The sequence below is a fragment of the Saccopteryx bilineata genome, chromosome 4 (genome assembly GCF_036850765.1).
Source record: "Saccopteryx bilineata isolate mSacBil1 chromosome 4, mSacBil1_pri_phased_curated, whole genome shotgun sequence".
Lineage (NCBI taxonomy): Eukaryota > Metazoa > Chordata > Mammalia > Chiroptera > Emballonuridae > Saccopteryx > Saccopteryx bilineata.
This window is the reverse complement of record NC_089493.1, coordinates 6,106,329-6,119,439: the sequence shown is the minus strand read 5'-3', so window position 1 is coordinate 6,119,439 and position 13,111 is coordinate 6,106,329. Positions and strand designations below refer to the sequence as shown.

Genomic DNA, 13,111 nt, shown 5'->3' with positions numbered 1-13,111 from the left:
TAAATGGACTCACGCAGCACGCACTCTGTTCCCTGGCTTCTCTCACTCAGCGTAATTGCTTTCAGATTCATCCATGTTGTCGCTTGTAAGTGTTAAATGTTCTTATCACTAAGCAATCTTTCCCTTGTGTGGACATGCCACAGTCAGTTTATGCATTTGTTTGTTGATGGACATTTGAGCTGTTTCCAGTCTTTGTCTCTTACAAATAAAGTTGCTTTGACCATTTGTGTCCAGGTGTTTGCATAAACGTGTGGTTTCCTATCTGTTGGGATACGAAGGAGGAGTAGAATGGCTGGATGGAACAGTGGGCGACCGACTGTTCAAACTGTTTTCCGAAGTGGTTGTACCACTTACAGTGTATCAGATGTCCATCTGCTCTATGTGCTAACCAACATTCTGTTTTGTAACACATTTGTGGGATTTTGACAGGAGAGTAAGGCTGGCTTAGTCGATGGGTTGAGAAGTAGTCCCTTCTCCCCAGTTATCTGGAAGAAGTTTATGTGGAGTGGTGTTATTTCTTCCTGAAATGTTTGGTAGAATGACCAATGCAGTTATCTGGGTTTTCTTTTTGGGGAGGGGGGAAAGAGTTTTAACTATAAATTCAATTTTTAAAATAAAGATATTTAGATTGTCTATACTTGCATTAACATTAGTAGTTTTTGTTTTTCAAAGAATTTGGGTATTTCTTCTAAGTTATTGAAATTTTTGGCATAGAGCTTTTCTTAATATTCCCTTGTTATCCTTTTAACTATCTGTAGATTCACGATGGTGTCACCTCTTCTTCTTGCTGCTGATATTTTGTGCCCTTTCTCTTTGATTTTCCTGACTCATTTGTCCATTTTAGTTACTTTGTCAAAGGACTAGCCTTCGGCTGGATTTTCCCTGTAGACTTTCATCTGTTCCACTGATTTCTGCTCTGAAGTGTGCGACCCCCTCTCCTCCGCTCACTTGCGGTTTCTTAAGGTTTGGATTTCCTTAAGGGAGAAGCTGAAGTCATTTTCCTTCACCTCCTCCTCTTCCTTCTCCATTCTTCTTTTCTACTGTAGGCATTCGGTGCTATAACTGAGAGCTGTCGCAGCCATGTCTCACAAACTTGGGTATGCTGTGTTACCGTGCTCATTCGGTTCAAAATTCTTTCCGATTTTCCAGTCTGCGCCATCCGAGTTGATGTTTGTTGTAAGGTCTGTGTTTCTGGATATCTAACTGTCCCAGCACCCTTTGTTGAAAATACTGTCTTTTCTCTATTGACTCGCCTTTGCTCCTGGGTGAGAGAGTGGTTGACTCTACCTCTGGGCTCCCCGTTGTGTTCCACGGGTCTATCGGTCTGCTCTCTCACCAGTAACATGATGTCTTGACTCTGCAGCTTTGTGTTCAGTCTTAAAGTCAGGTAGTACCAGTTCTCAGTGTCGTTGCCCTTGTTCAGTATTGTGTTGGCTGCTCCAGGTCCTTTGCCTCCCCGTACAAACTTTAGAATGGGTTTTCAGTATCCACGATATAGCTTGCTGGGGTTATGACTGGGATTGTGTTCACTCTACTGATCAAGTTGGGAAGAGGTAACATAACAACATTGGGATTTCTAATCCACCAACACAAAATATCTCTCCATTCCTTCAGGTCTTTTTTTAATTTTATTTCTTTCATCCTAATTTTATAGTTTCCTGCATATAGATCTTGTTCATATTTTGTTGATGTCTTTTATCATAATTTTATGGTTAGCTGCATATATATACATCCTATACATATGTTGTTGGAGGTATACCTAATTATTCCTTTTCTTGGTGTTATTTTAAATGGTGTTTGTGTTTTTAATTTCAAATTCCAATTGTTCATTTTGTCGGAAAGCAGTTACCTTTTGTATAGTGATAGTAATCTTTTTTCATGCAGCCTCGCTATCATCACTTACTCGAGGAGTTTTTCCTGCCTGTTCTGTGGAGTTTCCCACACAGACAGTTGTGCCATTTGCAGACTTGCTTCTCCTTTCCCGGTTGATACGCTCTGACTTCTTCTTGTCTTCGGGCACGAGCTGGACTTCCAGTGTAATGCCGAGTGGGAGTCACAGGAGGAGACCCTGGCTTTGTCCCCGACCCTGGAGACGAGCATCCAGCTTTCCGTCACTCAGTCGGTGAGGAAGGTCTGCATTCCTCGTTTGCCGGGTTCCTCTCTATGGTTGGGCTTAAGCACCTTGACTTTGCCCTGCCTGGTGCAATGCTCATGTTTCTCGTGCTCAGGATTCATTGAACTTCTTGATCTGCCTATTTATAATTTTTATCAAATTTGGAACATTTTCAGCCATTATTTTTCTAATGATTTTTTAAAATGTCCTTCTTTCTCCTCCCCTTTGGGACTTGAATCACACAGATATTAGGACACTTGAGGTTGTCTTACCAACTCCGTGGTGCTCTATTCTTAGTCATATTCTCTCTCTCTCTCTCTCTCTCTCCCCCTCTCTTTCTCGTTCTCTTTCTCTTTCTCTCTCTCTCCCCCCCTTCCAGTCTATTTTCTCTCAGTATTTCATTTTGGATCATTTCTATTGCTATTTCTTCATGTTCACTAATCTTTTCAGTTAATCTCGCCCAGTACTTCGTAGTTTTCTTGAAGTTTGACTTTAAAACATATGCAATATATAATATACACATACTTTCATGCCTCTACCTACCATATTCAGCCTTTCCTATGCTTCTCTAACATGTGTAATACAGTTATAATCACTGTTTCATTTTCCTTGTCTGATAATTCTATCATCTGGGTCGTTTCTGGGTTAGTTTTGTGTGGTTCTTTTCCTAACTGTCGGTCATATATATTTTCCTGCCTGGTGATTTTTTATTGGATACCAGACATCATCCATTTTACCTTGTGGGGAGCTGGATATTTTTATATTCCTATAAATACTTTTGGGCTTTGTTCTGGGATGTGGTTAGTTACTTGGGAGCAGCTCTGCTGGGGGCCAGAGGAGTGTTGAGCCTTGGGGACCGTGTGCTGAGTTCTCTCATCGCCCCGTGGGCTGTGCGGTTTCCACGCTGGCTGACGGGAAGAGGAGTTCATCCCTGCGCTTCCTGAGGCCTGGGCTGGTTCTCTCTGTTCCGCTGGTTCTTTCCTCAGCCCCAGGCAATTTCCTTCCATGTAAATGCTGGTCTGCTCTCAGCCGAAGACTTGGTTCCGAAGTTTCTCTCTTTGCAGCCCCCTCTGTGCGGTATTCTGCGCTGCAAGCTACAGTCCCGGTGGCTTTTCTGGACTTCCAGCTCTGTCTCCTCAACTTCTTGGGGTCCCCTGCCCCCATCGCTTCCTGGGAGCTGCGGGGTGCCCTCTTCTGCTCCCCACCCCTGTCCCTCCCTGTCTGTGTCACGCATTTTGTCTGTCTCTTTTAGCTGTTTCGGGTAGGGTGATGAACCCGGAGCCTTGTTTCTCCGTCTTGGCTGGAAGAAGTTGATGGCACTTTTTAAAGAGTAGTCGCACGATGTCAGTAAGTAAAGCAGAGAAAAAGTTTCATAGTGACAACAGTAACCCCAGAAAAAGGGATGTGGGTGGTGGGAGGGGAGGACTCAGACCTTCCCGTGGATCCTAACCGTAGACAGTGGCGGCTCCGCGCTCACGTGCAGTGGGCAGCGAGGGGTTTTCAGTGGAGGTGTCTTCCACGAGCTGGCGGACCCACAGTATTACCGCCAGCTTCAGTGTGCATCAGGGCGTTGTATCCTGGAGAACCTGGTGCTAGCCCCAATGGTGGGTTTTTAACATTTGAACTGTGTTTTTTGGATTTCTCATCCCAACTATTAAAGCACAGGCGTCCACGCCAAGGGAATCCCGCCTGACACTAGCCAGGACTGCTCAGTCCTCGAGACTGTCAGTGTTACCGGTTCTACCGTCCAGCCTCTCACACCTGCAGCAGGTGACTGTTGAAACCGTTAGTCTCTGTAAAATAACACTTGGGCTACAGCTTTAGATCTTCTTCAGGTTCTACCCTCACACTCATTATTGCCCCTGCTCTGCCGTCCCCACCTCCGTAGTTTAAATCGTCCCTTCTCAGGGCGGGGCTTGGCCGCCCACCTGACTGGCCAGGAGCGTTACTAGAAAGCTGCAGTCTCTTTAGAAAGCTGCAGTCTCTTTTTTTTTTTTTGTATTTTTTCTGAAGCTGAAAGCGGGGAGAGACAGTCAGACAGACTCCCGCATGCTCCCGACCGGGATCCACCCGACATGCCCACCAGGGGGCGACGCTCTGCCCCTCCGGGGCCTCGCTCTGCTGCGACCAGAGCCACTCTAGCGCCTGAGGCAGAGGCCAAGGAGCCATCCCCAGCGCCCGGGCCATCTTTGCTCCAATGGAGCCTTGGCTGAGGGAGGGGAAGAGAGAGACAGAGAGGAAGGAGAGGGGGAGGGGTGGAGAAGCAAATGGGTGCTTCTCCTGTGTGCCCTGGCCGGGAATCGAACCTGGGACTTCTGCACGCCAGGCCGATGCTCTACCACTGAGCCAACCGGCCAGGGCCTGCAGTCTCTTCTCTCTCGCTCTGTCGTCCCAGCTGCCCCAGAGACGGGATGTGCCAGTCCTGTCTGTCTCCCCTGTGCTACCAAACGTCAGAGAAAAAGCCGCATTTTAAAGCAGATTGCTTCACACTCAACGGCAGGATCTCTTGTTTGTTGTAAAACTGGGGCTGGGGGAAGTGGTAAACAACCTTAAAGTACCCAGGTCTTCTAGTTTCTGACAGAAACAGGAAACAAGTTGACTTCTGCAAAGGCAGAGGTGTGTGTGTGTGTCTGCATGGATATGTGTGAGTGCATGGGGGTAGTGTGTGGGGGTCCAAGGTGTGTGATGTGTGTGCATTTGTGTGCACGCACACATATGTGTGTATGCACGTGTGTGCTTGTGTGTGGTATTAAACGAACACACCAGAGATTCTGAGGACTCTCGGGGTTCCATGGGAAGCCTTTGTTAGGCAAAATGAAATCAGAGTACGTTTCAAAATAAGGTTGTTGACGCGTTTCCTAGGTCCTGAACTCTGTCTAGAATCCCCACACTCTCCCTTCTGTGAGTGACTGTGCACGGTCTTGCTGCTTCTACCCCTCAGTACGCACTGGAAGCCAGCAGCTCCCCTCGAGCCTGCTCCGCCTCCGCCGCCCGCGTCCTGACCTGGGCTTGTCTGGTCCTCTGTTACATCTGTAGCCGGGCTTTGTGCCAAGCTCGTGACTGGGGCCGGTGGGGACTGTGTAATTGCTGTCACCTGGGTTCCTCTGCTTCTCTGTTGGTTCTTGTTGGCCAGTCTCTCCTCTGCTGGACCGCGTGCCCCACGGATAGGAAGGTCGTGGTGTTTACCAGGAGGGTGCTCGGTAACGTTTGATTGAGCGGAACAAAGGATTTGTTAGCTTTCCGCTACATCATGTCATCTAAAGTCAACACAGTCCCATGTTGCTTCTGACGGTGATCTTACGTGTTTTCCCCGGTCTCCAGAACCACGATCTCACAACCCAAGACTCAGAAAAGATCTTTATGCCACGGCCCGCTTGGCTTCAGGAGGCTCCCCCAGGCTCCCCTCGTCGGCGGGCAGTGGCAGTGTTTCCATGCCGGCCCAGGGCTGCCGCAGACTTCTCGCGTAGTCAAGTGTAGGGACGTTAGCTCCGGAGCGCCAGGTGAGACGGGTGACTGACCGGGAGGGTCAGTTCTCGTAATTTCCTGTGACGTGAAGAATATCAGAGCTGGCGGGTGCTCGAGTGGCAGGTCCAGCCCAGGGGTGGGTAAGACGCGGGGTCCCTGACTGACCCACGTGGTCCAAGGAGAACCAGGAGCCCTGGAAGAGAGAAGCAGGGCCCGAGTCCTCCAGCAGGAGTGGTGTTCAGAGCTGCACATCTGCGGGCGCTGAAACCGACGCTAGCAGAACTGAGGATAGAGGGGCCCCTCGGCACTACCTGTTTCCGTATTTCAGAATGGTCCAGAGCATGACAATGTAGCACAGCTTTTCTGCAAACAATGTATCAGATGGAAAGCCAACTTTAACATGAGGTGTCGACCTGCAGATTATTGCTTCTAAAATGCTAAAGCTCTGTCCTAAGATGTCTTTTTTTCTTGTCTGGTAATTTGAAAAAGGTAAAATGATGCAAAAATTCTACATATATTGCCTGACCAGGCGGTGGCGCAATAGATAGAGCATCAGACTGGGACGCAGAGGACCCAGGTTTGAAACCCCGAGGTCGCCAGCTTGAGCATGGGCTCACCAGCTTGAGCATGGGGTCACTGGCTTGAGTGTGGGATCATAGACTTGACCCCATGATCGTTGACTTGAGCCCAAAGGTTACTGGCTTGAGCCCAAAGGTCGCTGGTTTGAAGCCCAAGGTTGCTGGCTTGAGCAAGACGTCACTCGGTCTGCTGTAGCCCCCTGGTCAAGGCACGTATGAGAAAGCAATCAATAAACAACTGAGGTGCCGCAACGAAGAATTGATGCTTCTCATCTCTCTCCCTTCCTGCCCCCCTGTCTGTCGTCTCTCTGTCTTTCTCATACACAAAACAAATTCTATGTATATTCTGCTCAGTACCACGCGAGTCCCACTGGAGTTGCTCTCTGTCATCGGGTGGACAGCGGGATCCAGTGTGAGGCAGAGGCTCCCAGCGGGCCCCCAGCTTGTCAGTCTCTAGCTGCATGTGTTTAGATAAGGGGGATGAGACACCGGCTTCTCCAGTGTCATCTACGAAACGGGAGGAGGTCGTATGAACCGGAGACACGGAGGCATAGCATCTGCTACGGGGTGGGGGGGCAGTGCGGGGCAGCTCTTACTGTTTTAAGTAATTAAAGAGAAGGAAGCAGTAGCATCTCAAGGCAGAGAGGCGAGGCGGGTTCTAAGTGAACCTTTTAAAATTAATAGGCCCCCTTGGACTTCCGGGAACGTCCCTCAGACAGCAACAATTATCTACGCATCACCAGGAGATTTACAAAGTCAAGAGCCTGTGTGATCTCTAGGTAATGAGACAGCCTCATGAATGGAGAAACAAGTGCACTTCTCTCACCTTTCTAAATAGAATAAAACAAATTACCGGAAGATCTTTTTGTGCTACTTTTTACCGTAAAATGATGATCCCAGGTGAAATTCCGAGGCACAGATAGCTACAGGAAGGTCCAAGGCAAAGGCTCAGCCTCAAGGTGATTTTTTTTGTTTTTTTTTGCCTCTGAACCAGGGGTGATGTAGGTCCTACCTGGACCCAGGACCTCAGTTCACATTCAGAAAGAAGCTGGCGTCCCTCTAGGTTCTCGTGAGTCAAGTCTGAGACGGAGCCATGGGTGTGATGCTCGGTGCGTCCTCTGCCCACGAGTCATGTGCTGCCCTGTGTGAGGGGGTTTGTGTGGAACTCCCCTCGATCTTAAGGCTAATGTCACGTTTCCTCCACTGACCAGAGGTGCTCCAGAGGCAGAAATGGCACCTTCTTCTTGAGTCTAGGCTTCTCAGGGGCCGAGCACTGCCTGGTTCTCACAGAACTTGCTCAGTGGCTGTCGTTAATGTTGGTTTCACTCGAGGTCAGTGTTTGCCTTTCTCTATTGTAAACAGTGATACTGACAACAGTGAACTGTGGTCATGCTGCACTGCATGTGTGTCGAGCATCTGTTTGCCACCGTTGTATCACATGTTCCACATACATTAATATTTATCCCCACAGGGACTTCAGGAAACAGGTGGGTATTATTCCCGGAGTGGTTGAATCATTTGCCAGGGTCACACGGCTAATAAGTGACAGACCCAGGACTTGAGCCCTGCCCGGTCTGAATGCCAAGCCTGTGCTTTCTCCGAAGCCCCGGACCCAGGCTGTCCAGTGTCGTGAACCAGTGTGACTCGTAATTCTGCAGGTCTCCGGCGGGAGCAACGGAGGAACAGAAAATAAACACAGAAAGAAAAAGGATGCGATCGGGAGGTCTTTTGGTGGCTGATGGTCCACCCAAAGCGCCTCTATTCCCAAAGCTTTATTTTTATAGTGTAATAAAGCAAAGTCATTTGCAAATCAAAGAGAGCTCAGATACAAAGTCACATTTCCAAGGCAAACTAAGAATTCTCCCCAAGTGCAGAAACCCCCGCCCCCCTCGCCCTGTATAACATCTTAACTTCACAAAACAAAGGGTAAAAGAAAACTGCCTCCGGTCTCTTCGACAGACGTGGGGGGTGCAGAAACCAGCAGTCTCATAGCTAACACGGAGCTGTGAAGAAAGGCATATAGCCTTTTGCAGCTTAATCAAATAATCAGAGACTTGTGGGGAAGAGCTTATCCTTTTGGCTTAAGTCTTAAACTGCGAGGATCTTTGTCACCCGCGGTCTCCCAGCAGCGCAGCAGCCCTGATCGTCAGCCTCTCCGAGGACGAGTTTTCTGCACCATGTTCGGACCTTGACAAGGCGCCACGAGGGCTGCTGCTGGTGAAGGAGGCAGAGCCGCTTCTAGAACAGGGGGGCCGACTTAGACATCTGCGTTCAAAGCCTCGCGCCACTGCGGGCTGGGTTCTGCCTCAGACGGACCCGCGCCTGCCCCTGGCCGGCGGTGTCCATCTGTGCAGCTGATTACTGAGATGGTTCCGTGATCCTGACACAGAGGGACACTCGCCCTGTCGCATGTAAGTCGACCCCCATGCCTTCCTAAGGAAATGAGCATGTGTCCCAGCTCCAGCCAGTAGTTCAAGTTCAGACAGAAGTTAAAATTAAAAAATTAAAAAAAAACCCGTAGAGCGTCGGCCTAGCGTGCGGAGGACCCGGGTTCGATTCCCGGCCAGGGCACACAGGAGAAGCGCCCATTTGCTTCTCCACCCCTCCGCCGCGCTTTCCTCTCTGTCTCTCTCTTCCCCTCCCGCAGCCAAGGCTCCATTGGAGCAGAGATGGCCCGGGCGCTGGGCATGGCTCTGTGGCCTCTGCCTCAGGCGCTAGAGTGGCTCTGGTCGCAATATGGCGACGCCCAGGATGGGCAGAGCACCCCCCCCTGGTGGGCAGAGCGTTGCCCCTGGTGGGCGTGCCGGGTGGATCCCGGTCGGGCGCATGCGGGAGTCTGTCTGACTGTCTCTCCCTGTTTCCAGCTTCAGAAAAATGAAAAAAAAAAAAAAAACCCAAGAGGTAAGAATAGAGGGAAAACTGTCTTCTTCAAGCCTCACTCTAACTCCGTGAAGTTAGGGTGCTTGACAAAGATGCGAAACTTTGGAGAGAAGATGGAGGCTGTGTTATTAACCCTGTTCCGTTTGACTCCACGGATCAATTGCAGAGGTCCGGGAACCAAAACCGCTTTAAAATAAACAACGTGTTAGGGTTTGCTCTGTGTGGCATTCCCAGTCGAGCGAGGTTTTCTTGGCGGGAGCTCAGGTGAGCGCCGCCGCCCTGCGCTGCTGGGGCGGGCTGTGAAGTGGGCAGGGGTCGGAAAGCGGTGAGTGTCTGTGAAACGCGGCTTCAGCTTCGTCTTGTTTTTTATTCTGCTAATCCGTTTTCTCTCCCAGCTGCACTGGTGTGTAAAGTTGTTGAACCACACTGGCCTTTTCTGTACACGGGAAGGCAAAGGACGGGACACAGTTCACGTGCTGGCTGCCTGGCAGGCGGCCCCCAGTGCGCCCCCGAACGTGGTGACCCGCAGGGGCAGACAGCTCGTCACGGGTGAACACGGCGGTGCTGCGTCATTGGGGAGCCCCCGGGCTGTCATGGAGAAACCCCCAGCCCCTCTCGCCCGCCAAGGTCCTCTGAGCAGACCAGACGTGGCGGCTCTTTAATCACTTGTGTTTAGAGGCAGGTATTCAGGTGGTTCGAGTTTTGTTTTTCAGGTTTGGGGGGGTTTTGGTAAAATTTTTAAAATGAGGCTTTTTCCTATGCAATTATCTTGAAAACAGAGCCTGGTCTATGCGGTTTTGTTAGAACCACCGAGAGAGCAAACCAAGACCACACGGTGCTGTTTTGCACTCAAATAAATGTTTCGAACCCAGAGCAGGCTGCCTTGTCTGACGTGGCGTGTTGTTGTGATTAACTTGGAAGCACAGGTGGTGCGGGCGAGGCCAGCATCCCGCTTCAGGGCCGTGCTGGCCCCCGCGCCACGGTGCGCAGGCAGGCGGTGCGGGCGAGGCCAGCATCCCGCTTCAGGGCCGTGCTGGCCCCCGCGCCACGGTGCGCAGGCAGGCGGTGCGGGCGAGGCCAGCATCCCGCTTCAGGGCCGTGCTGGCCCCCGCGCCACGGTGCGCAGGCAGGCGGTGCGGGCGAGGCCAGCATCCCGCTTCAGGGCCGTGCTGGCCCCCGCGCCACGGTGGCGGGCCCGTAGGGGAGCGTGCGTGCTCCCTCGCAGCTGCCGTCCGCGCGGCCAGCCCCCAGACGCCAGAGAAACGCGTGATCCCCTGTGCCGGCGCGTGCTGTTCCTAAAACACGGATTTCTAATTAAATTTTCAGTGCTATTTTGCATATCAATGTGTAGACAGCACATAGGAATTTTCAAGGAAAAAATTAAGCTTAAATTTACATTGGTAGTTTTTCTCGGTAATAAGGAGAGTGACAATTGCTTAATTATAGCTTACATCGATAAAGCGTTTACGACGTGCAAAAGTATATCCTAAGTGCTCATTATATATTAACTCGTTTTTGATACAATCTTAGATAACTGTTGTCCCTATTTTACAAATGGAGAAACTGAGGCACGTAACGATGAAATAATGTGCCCTACACAACGTGGCTAGTTAGCAGTAAGGCTGGGATTTGAACCCAGGCAACTCGAGTCCAGAGTCTATGCTAATAATGCCTAAAGCATCTGCCTCTTCCGCAAGTCCTCCCCAACACTGGCTTTGCTCTAGAACGGCTTCTCCGGCTCAGGAGAATCCCCCCTGCCCTCTCCCTGCGGCGAGGTCTTCCGGTGAGGTGGCCCCCGGCTCCCGCGTGGCAGCTGTCCCACGGACTTGCCCGCCCATCTTTATTCGCACCTGGGAGGATTCCCTCCAGCTGTTTCACTCCTCAGAGGACAGAGGGAAGATGCCCTTTTATGCTTCTCATGCCCCGCCCCTTGCCCTTGGCTTGACATTGTGAAGGTGGGTTTTCCTGCCCCCCCCCACCAGGTCCAAGGACAAGTGGAGAAATCCCACGGACCGTTGTCTCTTCACGAGATGTACAGAACTTAAGGATGGCCTCCTTGGATTGAGCCACGAGCACTCAGTTTTCACTGACACGCCCCTTTGCTGAGATGTCATGGTGTAACAGCCACCAACCTCAATAAGCAGGAAGAGCCCCTGACTGACAAAGCCAGGGCGTAGACCTGATCGCGCTTGGACTCCCAAGAAGTTATTTTTCAGGTTTTAATAGTCAACGAAATTCCTATTTTGAGACCATTCTGTGTATTTTAACACAGGGTAGACGCGTGTAACTACCACCAGCACCAGGACACGGAACATTTCTATAATCTCCACCAACTCCCTTGCGCTCTGCCCCTCCCCCAGCCCCTGGCAACCAGGGATCTGTTCTCCTGTACTGTATGTAGCTTTGTGCAGAATCCTGTAAATGGGATCCTACCGTGTGTACCCTTTTCGAGACTGGGTGTGTACCCTTCGCTTAGCGTGATGCCTTTGGGAGCCACCCAAAGTTGTGTGTATCCACTGATCTCCCCTTCGTATCACTGCATAGTACTCCCCGGTGTGGGCGTACCACAGCTGATCCGTTCACCAGTTGGAGCACATCAGTTGTTCCCCATCTTTACCGAGTATGAATGGAGCCGTTGTACCTAACGATTGCTAGGTTACATAGTCAGTATATGTTTAACTTGATAAGAAGCGGCAGCGCTGTTTGCCAGGGTGCCCACACCGCCCTGTGTGCCCCCCAGCAGCGTGGCACAGCCTCGTTCGCCCCAGACTCTCCTCTCACCGCGTTTGGTTTTGCCGGAATTCTGTGTTTGAGCCATCTCAGTAGGTTGTGGTGATATCTCATTGTGCATTTAATTTGCATTTTGCCTACTACTAGCTAATTACAATGAACATCTTTTCCTGTGCCTGTTTGTTCTTTAGTGAACTGTTTATTCACATATTTTTTCCCGTGCCAATGTTTTGTTCATTTTTGGATTTGTACTCTATTTCTCTCTCTCTCTCTCTCTCTCTCTCTCTCTCTCTCTCTCTCTCTCGTACGTTTTGTTTCTTGCTTCTTAGAGCGTTCTCAGTGATTTTTGGATTGCGTCCTGGGCATTACGAAAGTTAAGCTGTGGAGAGTCCGCGTTCCACTTTCCTCTCATGAGTGCTGTCTCCCCTGTCCCCGCGGTGCCTTTCTTCGTTGGACCTGGACTGTAGGCCGTTTCTTGTGCTGCCGCTCCGACCTCAGTTCCGATCCTCTGTCGTTAGCTGGAGTGCTTGCGTCCGTGTGAGTGTGTACGGGAATCCACAGAGTTTGGGGATCCCCTGTCTGGCTTTTTCCTTCCCGGGATTTCTCCCTTTCCCTTCAGTGCTCGCAGAGTTTGGACTTCACTCTGATTTTCCTAGGAGAAACCAGCTCTGGGGTTTTCTGTGCGTACCCCCCACCCTGCCCCGACGCGTGCACCACTTAGTCCTGGCTAAACGCCCTGGAAAAGGGAACTTACTTGTATGTACAGCTGTCCGTCTGTCCTCTGCCAGGCAAGTGTGAGCGCCCCGTCAGCGTCTCCACGCTGCTCGCGCCCGCTCTCCAGAACCTTCGTCAGCGTCTCCACGCTGCTTGCGCCCGCTCTCCAGAACCTCCGGGCAGTTCTTTTGTGTCGTTTCCGGGCTTATCACTTGCCGTCTGCAGGGGGCGCTGTCCGAGAGGGTCGGCTGTACCTGGCAGGAGGGCGACTCCGCGGTGCCCCCGTTGTAGCTGGGGGACGCAGACAGACAGCAGACACACGAAAGGGTCGTCGTGGGTCGTGGTGCCGTGAACAAAGAAATGAGGCCGATGTCTCGGGAGAGACGGCGTTTGGCGAGGAGTCAGGGACGCTCCGACAGGCTCCCGTTTGAGCTGAGACCTAAAGAACGGGAGGATTTGGTCGTGGAAAATGCTGGCTGAGAAATGTTCCAAGCAAAGGCGGCAACAAGTACGAAAGCCGTGGCGTAGGGGAGGTCAGCACGGCTGCAGTGTGCTAAGGGGAGGGAGGGAGACAGAGCAGGGGGCAGAGAGCAAGGAAGATCACGGAGGGCGGGGGCACCCCAGGAGGAAC

The 13,111-nt window shown here is 51.1% G+C and overlaps 1 protein-coding gene across 6 annotated transcripts in view; it reads left to right on the top strand.

The window, feature by feature from the left end:
- The window catches only part of EML1 (EMAP like 1), a 172,056-nt gene that overhangs the window by 85,527 nt on the left and 73,418 nt on the right, over window positions 1-13,111 (top strand). Inside the window, exon 1 of one of the 6 annotated variants that reach the window (XM_066272627.1) lies at window positions 8,127-8,567. The exons of the other annotated variants lie outside the window; for them this stretch is intronic. The gene's annotated coding sequence lies outside the window, so the exon portion shown is untranslated. Of the gene's footprint in view, window positions 1-8,126; window positions 8,568-13,111 lie in introns of those variants that run through there. 6 annotated transcript variants of the gene reach the window in all.